This window comes from Numida meleagris, chromosome 4 (assembly GCF_002078875.1).
Source record: "Numida meleagris isolate 19003 breed g44 Domestic line chromosome 4, NumMel1.0, whole genome shotgun sequence".
Taxonomy (NCBI): Eukaryota; Metazoa; Chordata; class Aves; order Galliformes; family Numididae; genus Numida; species Numida meleagris.
The window spans coordinates 52,891,869-52,907,116 of NC_034412.1; the positions used below are offsets into that span (position 1 = coordinate 52,891,869).

General features: G+C 39.3%; 1 long non-coding RNA gene across 1 annotated transcript in view; it reads left to right on the forward strand.

Annotated features, from left to right (window-relative positions):
* LOC110397339 overlaps positions 1-15,248 on the forward strand; it is a 246,945-nt gene that overhangs the window by 150,620 nt on the left and 81,077 nt on the right. Inside the window, exon 3 of the long non-coding RNA XR_002437713.1 lies at positions 8,662-8,866. This is a non-coding gene — a long non-coding RNA (uncharacterized LOC110397339). The remainder of the gene's footprint in view (positions 1-8,661; positions 8,867-15,248) is intronic.

Below are 15,248 nucleotides of genomic sequence, written 5' to 3' on the forward strand. Positions count from 1 at the left end.
CCCTGTCTTTAATTTCAACTCTTTAGCCTCTTTCTTTGGGGTTGGAAGGATGGTGTGGTGGGGTTCATTTGTCCATCAGTGTGCACCATTGCAGTGACAAGGGATAGAATGTGAGGAAATGACTTCAAGTTGCACCAGGGGAGATTTAGATTGGATATCAGAAAGAATTTATTCACAGAAAGGGTGGTTAGGTATTGGAACAGACTATCCAGGGAAGTGGGAGAGCCCCCATCCCTGCAGGTGTTTAAGAGATGTGGATGTGCTACTTAGGGCATAGTTTAGTGATAGACTTGGTAATGCTAGGTTGTTGTTTGGACTTGATGGTCTTTAGGGTCTTTTCCAACTTAAATGATTGTATGATTCCTTTCCTTACCTGGGTAGGGTTTTCAGATTTTACATGTTATTATATCTAGCAAGGTTTTAGTCAAGAGCGATGCATTTTCTTTCCCTCTGGGTTTGGCTGACTGTAGCTGTGTTTGGCCGGAAGACTTGTAAGAATATTTGTGTTTTGGCAGCTGGTGAAAAAGCTGAATAGTGCTGTGAGGAATTAAATTCTAAGTATCTAGAGATTTAATATTTTTCCTGCTGTTATCAACCTACGAATGCAGGTCATCTTAGTGGAAACTTGATAAGTGTTTTATACTAGGAGATTAGTATTGTTGTATTACTAATGTTGGTTTTTTTTTTTTTTAGATTTTGCTCTTCTTCCAGAAAAATAGTACTGGGTGAATTTTTATTAAAATGAATTGTTACTGGACAGGGATTAACAAGAGAAAAAGACAAACAGGAAAAGAAGCAACTGAAAAACTGTATCTGTATTGGTGTTTGTGATTGTGCTCTGAAGTTATATTTCCCAGCTTTTAGAAGTATTTGTACTTTACTGTGAGTTCTGAAAAAAAAAATAAGGAAAGATTGGTTATGACAGAGGAAAAAGGCAAGATAAACATATGATACAAGCAAGTCTCTTCTAGTACAATTTCTTTAAAGTAGACTGCTGATTTAGATTATTTGCAGACATCTAGGCATTGAGGCTATCAACACAAATATCTTAATTACTTTCCCACAGCTTTTATAAACCACTGCTTCTACATCTTTTTCTATCTATTTTTTTGTGAAGATGTCTTGTTGAACCCTTCCTAGCCAATTTAATTTCTAGCAGTTTGGAATTCTCTGTTCTGAAAGGAACCCCATTTCCTGTGATTGCTTTGCATTAGTCCAGTAAGCTTTTTGTTCTTGCTTCAGTTGTTACTGTATGAGTAGTTCATATCTGCGTGGTCCATTCGTCAGCCCAAATAAATTAGAAGGAATTTTCCACAGGTGATATGCTTGCAATTATTCCTTTTCTCTGCCTGAATTAGTGAACAAATCACAGAAAGAATCAACAACCTTATTTCTCATGTCTAATAGAGCACTGAACGAAAAAGAATTTGTTAGTTGTAACAAAGCGCCATAAGAGAGAAATAACACTCTAGTGAAAAAGGGAAGTGTATTCATGAGTGTGTTCATGTGACTGACACCAATTCTGTTTGCTTTTTGGCTTTTGGACCTCGGCTGCTGTGTGCTGCACTTATCTGAAAAATCTAGCCCTATTACTGAGACGAATTAATAGGGACAGATTTCAAGGGGTCTGGGGGGTATTATTTAGTTTTCAGCTTTTTGTGGTGTTCACTTCTCTGCCTAACTGTGGAGCAGAATGCTAAAATGTGTGTGTTCAACATGTCTGTTTCAAGAAAATGTTAATTATTGATTACTTTTGTATGCGCCTGTGTTGAATGCATGTTCTGTGTTTGAAAAAGAAAGGTGCCTAATGAAATCCCTCTTCTTCTTAAGCTTTTTTGTTTTGTGCATTTATTATGAGAAAAACCAAGAATGTGAATATTGGGCAACAAAAGTCTATTCTTCCTCAAAACCTTCATTCCTCAGAAGGAATGAAGCAGCATTGTTAGTGGAAATGTTGTTCCCAGTCTCTACTTTAATCTAAGCATTTGTTAAGATTAAACCTTCCTACCATTCTCCTGCATGATTGAAAAAGTACAGTTAAATCACTGAGAAATGCCACAGCATTGCTATGTGTGAGTTACTAAAGGCAAAGAAACACAAGAAAGTTTGAAAGGGTTCTTGCTGATAAATGATGAACCAGGAAATACACGGCCTTACAATGAAATCTTCAGAGAAGACAGGGCCTGGCTGAGAAAACAGGATTTCTGTTCTGTGATCAAGTGTCTCTGTGCTTGTTTTCATCCTAATCATTAGAGAAGTAAGATGGCAGAAATGTTGAAATATTGAAAATGTTGTTTTAAATACTTCTGAAAATAAATAATGTTTTGGAAATGACAGTGCTGGGTTTCATGTTGGTTGATGTTAACCCAGGACAATCTTGCTCCAATATTTCATGAGAGCTGTATTGCTGACTCTTCTGCTCCATTTTCTGGAGTCATTTTTCTGGACCAGGCTTTCTCATGTAAATGCTTCCATGTCCAATTTTCTCTCATGAAAGTGACGCAAAAATAATTTTTGCTGAGATGTCAGTTTTTTTCTCAGTATTTCCTGCTTTCAGATTTGTCTGTTAATCCTCTGTGGCATGTTTTCACTCATTCTTTATCTTTTATTTTCAGTTTTGAAATGCTACAACCAGCTGATGCACACCCATATAAGCAGGGTCTGACCAGGGAGTATCTACCTGGAAGTGGTTTTGTGGGGCACTCAGCATTATTCAGGTGGATGGAGCAAAATTCACATCTCTGCTTCACTGGGAATCAGTATCATAGGAAGTAATCTTTATTGTATGAGGAAAGTGTCAGAAAATAAGATTTCTGCTAGTGTTTGTTGTTACCTAAATTACTTGATAGCCATCTTGCAGACTTGCAATGTTTTTTATCTCCAAAATGCGTCACCCATCTTTCTTCTAGATGGAATGATTGCTGTTTTCAAACAGCCCACAGATTAAAAGGTTGCTTAAATGTTTCCAAGCATTAACAGTATTGCATTCAAAAATTTCTGAGCAGTTTCATAGTAGAGTGAACTTCCTTTCCATTCCATACTGTCACAGAGACCAGTTGTTTTCTGTGTAGAAATATGTTTGCCAAAAACAAATGAACAAACCCTTTATAATCCAAGAGATTCCAGCTTTGAAAGACAGCCTGTTCACTTGCTTCCATTAAAAGAAGGCATGTGGTTCCTGGGTAGGTCCCAACACTGTTGTGTCATTCTGTACTCAGCACATCCAGCTCTGCAAAATACTTTTCCTGCTGCTTCTTTCAAACGACTTAAAGGAGGAGAAAGCTCTTCTTTGAATGCACTCAGCTCATGTACCATTAGCCACTGGTATATGATTACTTTAGATCAGAAATGCTTTCAAATTATTATATCCTATAATATTTGCTCTGCCAGGGCTTTTGCAGATTCTGTTTCTGTCTTTCAAGATGCTTAGCAAAGAGAATGAAGAACCCTTTTTTACAGATGAGACTGCTTGTGTCCTAGAAAGCAAAAGTGACCCCCTGGCCCTAAAGAACCTCTTATTCTGCAGAGCTGTGAGCAACATCAAATGTCTGTATCCTTCACGCTGAGCATAGTATTTCCTGTTCACCACTGTCATTGGAAGATTCTTTTCAAACCTGATTTGTGAAATTGAACTTACTCTGCAGTTGGATATGTCCCACAAAAGGGAAGACTATAGTTCTTATCTATGTGGAGTAATGTCCAAAAAGTGACCCTAAAAGCAGGTACTAGATTGTGAAAGGAGGAAAAAACCCCACTTCGCCTCCCCATCATCACCATTTTAATATCATAACTATATTGCTACTTAGAAGCTTTACGCAACTCTTGTGATTTTAGCATCAGTGGTAGGGAACTGAATCAATGCAGCAATGCTGTGTAAAGCAGCTGAAATGGCCACAAGAGACTGCCTGGCTCCAGCAGTCTGTGGAGACGGGAGGAGATCCTCAACAGCTTGTCCACAGTAGCTGATGATGTGGTCCCTTATGTTCATGTTTTGCAAAAGTGTAAGGCTGTGGGCAAACATAATCTTTCAACTTCAGCTGCACCATGTGAGCAGGGTAGTTCCTTGAGCTGCTCATATCTGAGTGGAGGTTCCAACAAGGGAGTGGAGGATGGGTGCATTTGTTCCAATGGTTTGCCTCAGTACTACAAGTGTAATGTCAGATCAGATCCCCTCAGACAGGGGGAGGGGTGTGGTGCTGTGGTGTGACTCAGCATGAACCTATCCTGAGGCTGGTAATGGGTAATGCTATGATTGTAAATCCACTGCTTGTTGCATGGTTCAGGCATTTATTTTTTTTTAATGTCAAGTATGCTCAGAAATCACTATGCTCTGTCTTTTCGTGCTTTTTGTTGTTCTTGCTGTTAATCTTGTTTGTTTGTTTTCAAAATGTACTTCTTTGTGGTCAGCTGGAGAATGTTTCCTCTCAGATTTATCCCATTCCATTTTTTCTAAAGCCAATCGGAACCAATTTTGTCCAGCCATGAAACTTTTGTTTTAGTTCAGCTACTCGTTGTCACCTCCTTATCATTATCAGGCTGTAGGGTCTTAAGAGCGTTGCCTTGTGAGCAGCTAAATGGGAAAGGTGAGCTCTTGCCCACAGTAGAAAGCTCAAGGCCAATTCCCAGGTAAAAAACCTGTTGCTGACAATTTCCCATTAATAAGCTTTTTCACACAAGGGTCTTGCATGTATCTTCTATAACTCTGCGGTCAAGTGAAAACTGCAGTCTTAAGCACTCCCTTAGAGTGACTGTCTCTTCGGTGCATCACACAGATGAGTAAATTTTGCACTAAGGGAAAGCTCACATGCCAGCGTTATACTCTCATTTATGAGAGTATATGTAATGTGCTTCTTAAGCAATTGCTGTTCAGTGGAGTTGATGAGCTCAAGATAAATTATAGCCTTCTGATTCTGATCATTTTCCTCTAAATTTTCTTTCAACAAAGTATAAGGAGTTTAAACTGGCTGGGTCTTTTCAGCATCCTGCCTCAATTTCTATTGCCCTACATGCTAGTCAGGTATTTTAACAAAGCCTATAATCTAGAAAATAGAGGTGCTTTGCACAATGCAGCCTCTTATATTATCACATCTTCTTTATAGGTAATAAATGCTGGCAGGACCTACAGGCTGTTAGATCCTAACTCCTTTTGTAGCCTACCTTCATTTCCATGCCTCTTCTTAGATTCTGCTGGGGCTGCCTGCATACCCTTCCCTGACAGATGTGCTCACTGTTCTAGAAAACTATTACGCACAGTAAGTTTTTGCTGATGTTGCTTGTCATTATATCTACAGAATACGGTATCTATATCTGCAGTATCTATATAATATTTTCAAACCCAGTTGTATTCCTCACAGGGAGAGCATGTTTAATATTGTTTTTTTTGCCACAAAATCCAGTAGGCCTTAAGTGTAATGCTTTATTTATTTATTTATTTATTTGAGTTTATTCCATTTATGTGTTAGTTTGATTTATAGAATGATCATTCTCAACAGCTGTAGAATTATTTTCAGTCCAGGCCTCTGCTGCTGAAAAGTGAGCATGGTCCTGACATCTGTGCAGCAATTCAGCTTTGTGTTGACCAGGATATGGGCAGAGGAAAGAGACTGTATTTTGCACTGAGTGCTGAAGTTTGGCTTTGTTCCAAAGCTGGGAATGTAGGCTGATAATTTTCCACAGGATACATATATTTTTTTGGTGGAAAAATTAATCATTTAGGCTCGTCTCAAAGTGTTTTGCTGGTGGTGTCATTTCAATTTTGATTTTATAGCAACTTCATGTCTAACAACAAGAAATTCAAATGAGAAACTGCTCCAGACTGAAAAATCAATGTTACAATCAACAATTTTTCAAAATGTTTTTTCTCTCCAAAAAGAACAAGAGAATATTTTTTCCTCTCCATTGTTTCAGAAACGTGATGCTCACATCATCCTTGTCTTATGTTCATGCTCGAACTTCTGGATAAAAAGGAAATTCCACTCTTTTGGAAGTTGTAACATTTAACTATGATGAGAAAGAACTTGACAACCTGAACATCAAAACCAAGAAATAAAGCAAGATCCTATTTTTTCTTTTTTTTCCCATCATAGGTGGCCTGATTTCTCAGCAATCTCAGGACTTGTGATAGCCTAATTTTTGATTCTTTGCCTTTCCATTTAGCCATTTTCGTCATGCCACAGTTATTCTTGTGTGGAACTACTCCTTTAAAAGATGATGAACGTGCAGTCTTCAATACTAACCACTGAGCTCTGAACAGTTTCTTTACCGATCATTCCTATTCTCTCTCCGAGCAATGAAGCTGTGCAGCCAGTTTTTCATTCCATCTTGCTGAAGCAGAAAGACTGCAATTTATGGGAGGAGACATAAAAATTGTTTGAAATGAAGTTAAATGCATAAAAACTGTCTTTTTCCCCCCCAATTCGTTCTGTCTGTTAAAATTCTAGCTCCAGGTGGTTTCATTTGGAGCAAAACTTGGAGCAGCTTCTAGGTTGGTTCCTTACACAGGGGTTGTGGTGAGCACCTGCTTTTTAGAGGAATGATGTTGCTTTAGACCAGGAGCATTCTGGATCATCTGGCAGCAGTGGATGAAGTTCTGGTTGTGTTATTCAAACTAAATGACCATGTTCAGGGGTCTCTGGCAGATAGGCTTTGAAGACTTATTGTGCTATGGTTCCTCTTTTCTCAGGGCATGCCTTGTCCTCTGTCCTGAGAGTACTTACCTCCACGCTGCGTTTCGTACTTTGTTGCTTCTACTCTGTAGTAGGACAGGGTAAGGTGATCAGCTTCTGCAGTGTGAGGTGCCACATTGGATCTGTAAGAGTTGGTGGTAATCAAAGTGGTCATCATGGAGGCAAATCTACCCATGTCTGTCTGAACTGTCTTTTTGTTTTTGTTTTTTTTTTCCTACTCCTATTTGCAGCACCTGGTATTCTCAAAGAAAAGTGACTGAGCTAGATGGATGCAGCCTGGCAGGTCTAGTGTTCCCAGCCAGTGCTGTTTGCTAGTGAACAAAGCAGGATCTGTTTGTTGTTCACTTTACGCAATGCTGTATTATTTAGGGATGCATTTTTCATGGAGAAAAAATTACTGAGGGCACCTGAGGCATTTAGACAGGCTCAGAACTCCAAAAAACCTTTTTGCTTGGATGCTCTGCTGGCTGAATCAAATAGAATGATAGAGATAATAGATGTTAATTTATGCCACAGAGTGTCCATACCAGGTTGCCTCCAGGTATTTGAGGATAAAAAGCCTACACTTAGCTAAATCCCATCCCATTCCATAGCCTCCACTGGTAGAGGCAATTCATATACCAGAATCCCACAGACACTGAATGAAAAGAAAAAAAAAACACTTAATGAGAGTTAAAGGAGGCATCCTTTGCTGCATACATCTAACATGCTTCAAGGTGTTGTGATGTGAGTACTGGAAATCTTTAGAAAGAATATTAACCCTTTCCTCACTTCCTATGAGTCTCTAGAACTGTTTTCAGTGTTTTCTGAGTCAGATATCTACCAAATGGACCCAATTTGTGCTTATACTGGTACTCACAACAGCCAGATTCTGCAAAGTGAGAGGCAGTGCCTGTTCTGAAGGATATGCTGATTCCAGGACAAGGTGGCCATGTATTCTGCAGATGGATGATTACTTTTAATAGCAAGGGAGTGTACCTGTGGTATGTTGTATTAGGCGAATAACGGAGCACTCGGGTTGTAACACGGAAGGCCCTTCCTCGTTTTGCTTTCTATTGGTTGTCCTACTTACTTGAACCCGTGTCGTAAGACGGGGAGGCTGTCCTTCTTTGTTTTCATAACAAGGTGTTTAACTACCCCATATATGGCTTTTCGGAAGTGAGGGGACAAAGCGGGATATTCAATATGATTGGCCAGGAGCCCGCATGAGCTTCTGGAACAGTCTAGTAAAAGATAATAGAAAAAAAAAGAAATACTATATAGTTCTGTAACTTTTACCAATAAACGCCATTTTGCTGTACATCATATTGGTGCCTGTATGTAGTATTTGGCCCGGACCAGACTTTTGGTCTCAGTGCATGAGAACGAAATACAGAGGGTTGCCTGCGTTTGGCTACAGTGGTAATCCTCCTGGTATTCCCCTGTCCCAGATGCCTCTGTTCTACTTAACTACAATTTATCCTGATCCATTCTTCCTCCCTGAGTCAGGAAAGCAAAGAAACAAGGCTGCATTCTGAGTGTGGTAAGCTGAACTGGGTAAAGCCATCAGGCCAAAATTCACTGCAGACCGAGTCTATCCTTAGTTTCTTTTTAGTCCTGGAAAATCAGGTCAAAATCGATGAAATTCCAAGGATTTAAGAGTTTAGCCCAGTGTTTAGTGAGGTTTGTTTGGAAACTGCAGGATACATACCCATCTGGAGCCCTATAGTCAGGGTAGAGAGCTACCTCTAGTTTTGCTGTCCCAAGAGGATTTTGGAACTATGAAGCATGTTTGCAGCACAGGCCAGATCGATATGCTTTATTGTGTGTGTGCTGGGAAGGTTAGATCCTCCTACAGACTTTAAAGAAGAATATATATGTGTATATATATATGTATGTCATTATTTTATGGTTTTCAGTTATTGGTATTCCGCATCATAACATCATGTAGTGTATGTAGTGTATTATTTGTGAAATATCTGTGTTTTCTCTTTAGGTCCTGGCTCCATACTTTTAACTGTTTAAAGGAGCGGTAGATTGCCTTCAGTTCTTCATGGATGTGACTGTCTGGCAAGGAGTGCTTGACTTACTGCTGCTCTCAGTTACTCAAAAGGAAGATCTGATATCAACGCTAAGCAGTAGCTTTGGGAGTCCTACTGTCCTGGATCAGGATGGGGAGAGAAGATTGTGACTTTTGGGAGGTAAGTCCTTCTGTACTATACTTGGAAGTAGAAGTATATAGTAGAAGCATATAGCCCTTAGAAGGGCTCCATGCATACAAATCAGACAAGAGAATGTGCTCATGCTGGATCTGGTAAAACATGTATTCTGGATGGGCTGGGCTGACTGGTATGTGTTGGAGTCAGTTTGGGAGCAAAGAGGGAAGATGGATGAAAAAATAGAAGACTGTCTGAGGAACTGCGTGTATTCTCTGGGGAAATGTTTGCTTTCTCCTTTTTTTTTTTTTCCTTTTTCTTTAAATTTGTTTTTATTATATTGGAAGATTTTATGGTTGCATGCTGGTTTTCTAATTGCCTGTAAGAGCATGTATATGTTTTTCACCAATGTCAGCATTTCTGTACAAAGAAAAAAAGGTTTTTTTTACTACATTAAATGAATTCCAGCAGTAGGATATTGGAGATGCAGAGATAAGCAGTAATGCATGCTGAAAATGATTGCATGAGAGAAAGAGGGAGCAAGAACACCGAGGAGCAAAATTTTTGGACTGAAAAATTTGTCTATTAAAAACTAGAGATTCAGCAGTGTAGGCTATGTATATCTAGCAATCCTGCCAGCTTGTCTTGGATACAAAAGGATGCAAAAACTGAAAAGATTTTAAGTCAACTATATTTTAAGTGCAACTTTTTTGATTTGTAATCGAGTTTCATTCTGATGATTCAGTAAGAACAATAGCCAAATCAGTTAAACCAATGGTACATAATCTGTCACATGGAAATGGAAACCTAAGCACTGATTTTACTTAACCATGACTGTTCTTCTGTGAATTTGGGAGACAAGCCCAGGAAGACTAGACTCCAGAAAGAGCTGTGAGTGGAGGACTATACCATGGGGCAAAACTATGTCATGGTTTGAAAGCATTTGCAAAGCATTTTTGACTCACTAGAGATATAAGAAAGTGTAAAGGACTGTGTAATCCTAGGCATAATACAGGAGAAACTGAATATGAACCTACCATTTTCACAAAGAGCTGTCTTTTTCCTTCACTACTCAGTTTGTTCCAGTTTGCTAGTTGGTAGATAAAATACATCTATGCATAAGAACATTTCCATCTTTTCTGAATTAGAGAAGCCTTGAAGCCCTGGAAAAAGAAATTTAATACATTTTTAAAATGCATTTGGATCCTCTTCCATGGGATCCAAAGTATTCTTTAACTTGTCAGTACCTTCAGATGAAGAAAACCTAGAGCTTTTAATTTGGGTTTCCTCAAAATGTCTATCTTCTTGTACTTATTCAAAGCTCCCAGCAGGATAAGAACCAAAAAGGTTTTTACCTCTAGTACATTTCACGGGTTTTGGCTGGTATTTCATGACATCAAAAGCTCAAGGCATCATGAAGGGATGAATAGGGATGCTAGAAGGAGGGTTAAGAACAATGATTGCTTGGCTGTGACGATGATAGGGGAAGGTTTAGCTGACATGGGCTCTTCACTGGTGTAAAAGCTTGTAGGGCTAGCTTCAACTAAGTGCCACATGACAGCTGTCATTCTGTATGTCTGGCTGACTTGTTTCCTTCAGACTAATTTAAACAGCCTCTCTCCTGTGCTTCTTTTTCTAAGCAGCAGGAAAATTTACGTGTTAACTTTCAGGTTCCTCTCCTGCAGCATGCACAGTCTCAGTGCAGTCTCTGTTCTGAGGCAGTGCCGTCCATCCCACCAGCAGCTCTTGCACCAGACAAAGAATCAGCCATGATCCCACGGGCTCCCCATGCTTAAGACTCTGCACTGAGACCGGGCAAAATGTGAGTCCAGCTCTGGGATACCCTCAGCGTGCTCATGCTTACTGAGCTACATGTGGATCTCAACAGCTGTATTTCCCCTGGTGTCTAAATAAGGATTTTAGGCAGGTGAGCTGCAGGTGACAGCCTAGATAGAGAGGGCATTTATATGTGTGTTATTCGGGATTATCTTTTGCATAGTCTTGTTTGATAGGCTGACAGACTGGCTTTTATTACTGCAAATTGTTTTTGCAGTGTTTTGTTTCAGCTGTTCTGTCTCACCTAGAGGTATTCTCACCTGGCTCAGGAGAGATGGGAACTCTGTGTGAAACAATCTGTGAGAAACATGAAAACACTCTGATCCAAACTTGGATGTGGATTTTCATTGTTCCAGAAAGCAAATCTACTTTCAACCTGGTGCTTTTGCTTTGTCCTTGAAAGAGACGGGAGCAGCTAGATGCAGAATGCAGATCTGCAGGAAGGTTTTCAATATCCTGCTGTGTGATGGCCTATACCTTAAATTTCATTTCAGGTCACTTTCTATCATTGGGTATTTCATTTCTCATCTGTCCTATGAGTGCTACTTTACTGTACAATTGTTTAATGCCTCTGAAAGCTCCTGCCAACAGTTTGCCATCTGTTTAAAACTAAAACCATTTAGTTTCTCTTGATGTGAGACAAAACCATCTGATATGCAAATACTAACAGTAGGTGGCCAACTTATCTCTATTTAATGTAAATGAAAACTCACAAACAGTATGCTGAGGCTTCAGTACTGTTCTCCATCCATAGGACCCTTCCAGAGAGTCTCATTTAAAGCTAAGTGCGGGCAGCTCCTAGATGTGTGGGATTACATCTTCTCTCCATCTCAAGAGACTTTTCTTTCATCATCACACTTGTTCATTGAAAGTATGTGAGAAACTGCATGAAACTCTTGTTGCCATTTCAAAGAAAAAAATATTGTTTATGGGAGAACATACTGAATTGATGTGTTCTATGTGAGATTGCATCCCAGCTTTCACAAGCTTACAGTGCACTTTGTTGATAGGGGAGAAAGATGTCCTTGCAGCTTGAGTGTCTGACAGCTTTTGCTGGCAGTTGCCAGGAATTCCTTGTTTTTGTGTTCTTCCGTGAGCTGTGAAAAATCCCTCAAACCCAAGAACTTTTTGCGTGTGAAATAGTTTGAATACAGTGGTTCAGCAATTAAGTTCTGAATGATTCTCAGTTTCCTTAATTTGTTTCTTTAAAATATTCGTCTTCATTCTCTTGAATGTTCCCTGATGTGAAATGGAGAGGGAAATGACTGCTCACTATGTTTATTAAAGAGGAATAAGGGTGTCAGATGAAACTAGCAGGAAGTAGAATGATAGCAAACAAAAGCACACAATTCTTCAGAGACCTGCACCGAACAAAGCTGCACTGGCTGCAAGAAGTTTAGCAGGTTCAGGTTAAGACAGGAGAAGCTATTGAAGAGAAGTATACTGTGAAGGTTTCTAAGGCATAAAAATAGCGTCCAGCTGAGGAAACCAGAGGTTGGAGAATATACGAAGGAAACATCATTGTATGTTTGACTTGTTCTTATATTCCTCCACAGAATATCTCTTGGCTATTCTCAGTTAGGACCCAGAGGCATCTGATCAGAGCAAGTGCAGGTTAGCAGGCTAAAATGGGGGCTGAGGCACTGAATCGACCATGCTTGTAGGTAGGCTCTGAACATCTCTGCTGGATACGACATGGAGGGAAGCTGTTGATCCTGCTGCTGCAGGACTTCGCTGTAGCTGTGCTACAATCTGGAGAAAGAAAATGTTCCATCTCATAAACTGATAGTGACTGCCACATGACAAAACTTTTCTCCAGAAATCTTCTTTGGCTGTTAGCAGCTTTAGCTTTCAAAAGTGCCTTTTATTATTACAGGTCATTTTCTCAAATTAAAGATCTAAAATGGAGGCAACAGAGAATTACTTTATATCAAAAATACACATTTCAGTCGAAGTGAATCAACATGAAGCAACAGAGAAATCAATAATGATGCATCATAAAAGCTGGAATCCATAGGAACACTGTTTCCTGGTGGTGTGGATTTTAGCTGAAATAGTGACTCACCATTTGAAGCACTGGAGGAAGAGACCTCTACAGCGGGTCCTAAATTAATAAATTTTGCTTGTCCTGTTAGGCTGGGGTCCCTGCTGTCATGACTGGGATGAGAGGCAGGAATAAAGAGGAAGGTGAGGAGAGTTCAGAAGAAACACTGTAGAGGGAGGAGGGCAAGTTGGGGGGCAGCGGGATGAAAGGTAAGGAGGCAAGGGGAGTCACGAGGCTTAGACTGAATAGGCTTGAAACAACGGTGTTACCAATTTACAAAGAAACAGAAAAGTCTCCAGAAACTTCGCCAGTAAAGATAGAGATGTCCAGGAAAAGTAGCTGTACAAGGAAGAAGGCAGACCAGTCTGTAGCATGTTACAGTGCAATGATATAAAGAGGCCACAGAGTCTGCAAGCTCCGATCACTTGGTAGTCAAGTCAGATTCATGGCTTTCCAAAACACTGCCCTCTGTATTTCTGCTGCACTTTTAAAAGTGATGTAGTGACATAGGGAAATATTTTTCACAAGCTATCATTAGCACATATAGGATAATGCATCTCAGTTCTTCTCAATGACTCTTGTCATTTTAAGTGCTCTCAGGATCTACCCAGTTATCCTTCTCTGTAATCCAACCCATTGCAATGGATACATTTTAATTCTCCTCTTTCATTTATAAAACACTAGTGATTATTTTAGCTGCTTGAAAGATAAAGGACAATGGTACAAATAGTATTTCTTCCAAGTTCTATTTGGAATGTTAATTCCTAGCCTGCATCTTTTATCATTCCTGGTTTGTGAATTGTAAACTGGTGATAGAGAGAAGGGAGGAGAAACTAAGGGAAATCAAAGCCTTGTTTGATCAGTATTGATCAGAGCATGTATCAATTCCAAATCAAATGCTTCTGGCACCTTCCAAAAAAAGGGTTCTAAAGAAGAAAGGTTTAAAAGGAGTATCATTTCCACTTGCATTCAAAATAATAATTAACAATAATTAACAGCACAAAGGAGGGGATTTTTAGGGGAGTGTGAGTCTTTGAAGGACAAAGTAATGGTGTTGTATGTTGTGAATGATTTCATGAATTCATGCCTTGATCACTGAACTTCAGAGAAGGCACTGAGAATGTGGTGTAAAATGCTGATATTTTTAAAAGTGTATTCTATGCACAAGTGCACATATGTTTCAGGAGCAAAATTTTTCTCCTTGACACCTTCAGGTGTCTTCAGGCAGAGGAGTACTTAGTACATTCCTGGCATAGAGATCATGCATTAATCTGATGTCAGTATCAAGTTGCCCAGTTCAACCAAAAATACACGGGAGTTAAATGGAAGTGCATGTGCAGGGTAGTGAAACTCCACATTTTTTTTTTGTGGAATGTGCCTTGTTCCACTGGAGCTGGAATTGTCACTCATGAAAACTGAGAGGCAATGAGGACTGGTAACGAAGTAAGTGGCTGCATCCCTTGTTTTTTATTTCCAGAATAGGTTATGAACTCTAAAATAAGGGACAAGCACTTGCCAGTGGAACCTGGGTGACTTCAGTTCTTTGTTTTAAAAATGGTTTAACTTAAACTTTTGAATATCACTCAGCTCTGTTTAAAACAAAAAGGGAACTTAAACGTAACTGTTTGGGGGCTCTGAAGTTCTTAAAGCTTTTCAATAAACAGTATTTTAGTCAAACTAGTGGTAACATTTTAATTTGCTGGGTTTCCCATTTGGGAAGAGGACATATATCTCCTTACTTGTTCTATCTAGAAAAGGACAGACTTTCAGTTGTCTGCTGTCTGTTAGCTCAATTCATTCCAGGTGAGGATCAGGTCTAGTGATGGATTTATTTATGAACAGCAACAAACTTGGAGGTCAGTCTATCTGTTTTCTTTTTGGAGAGCAGGGAGTGAGATAGTGTTTGTGAACTAGTTTTCTATTCCCTATGTTAGATAGCAACTGAGTCAGCTGTTTTAACATTACACTGTCCCTTTGCTTCATGCTGTTCAGAACTGTGGATCATACTGAAGTGCTCAACAATACACATACACAAAACGAAAGCCCAAAAAGTGGTATTGACATGAGCTGTATTTGATATCCATATCAAAGCGTGAAAGAAGTGTAATCTTATTCTCCTTTATTTTCTTCACGCTGATTGTATGATTTCCCTTTCCCTTCAATTAAAATTTCTTATTCCATTTAATATTTTTTTCCAGACAGATGAATCAACAGCTCGTTATCAGGGACTCTTTCAATACACCAAGTCCCAATAATCACTTAAAGTTCCTACTGTGCCCATCAAAAGATTGTTGCTCTTTAATGTTGCACGTTACCTCATGAACTGGCCATGTTCTCACCTTCTACATATGTTTCTGATATTGTTCCTCTTTGTGTCCAACTTGTCATAAACAATACAAAATGTGATTTTGTTTCAGTTATTGGCTTATATTCTAAAAACTTAATATGCTTCTGAACTGTACTGTGAAGTTTAATGATTTCACATGCTGAGGGCATTTGATGCAGTCTTTGTTGTCAGACTTGTACAGCTATTCCTCCCTCACCAAT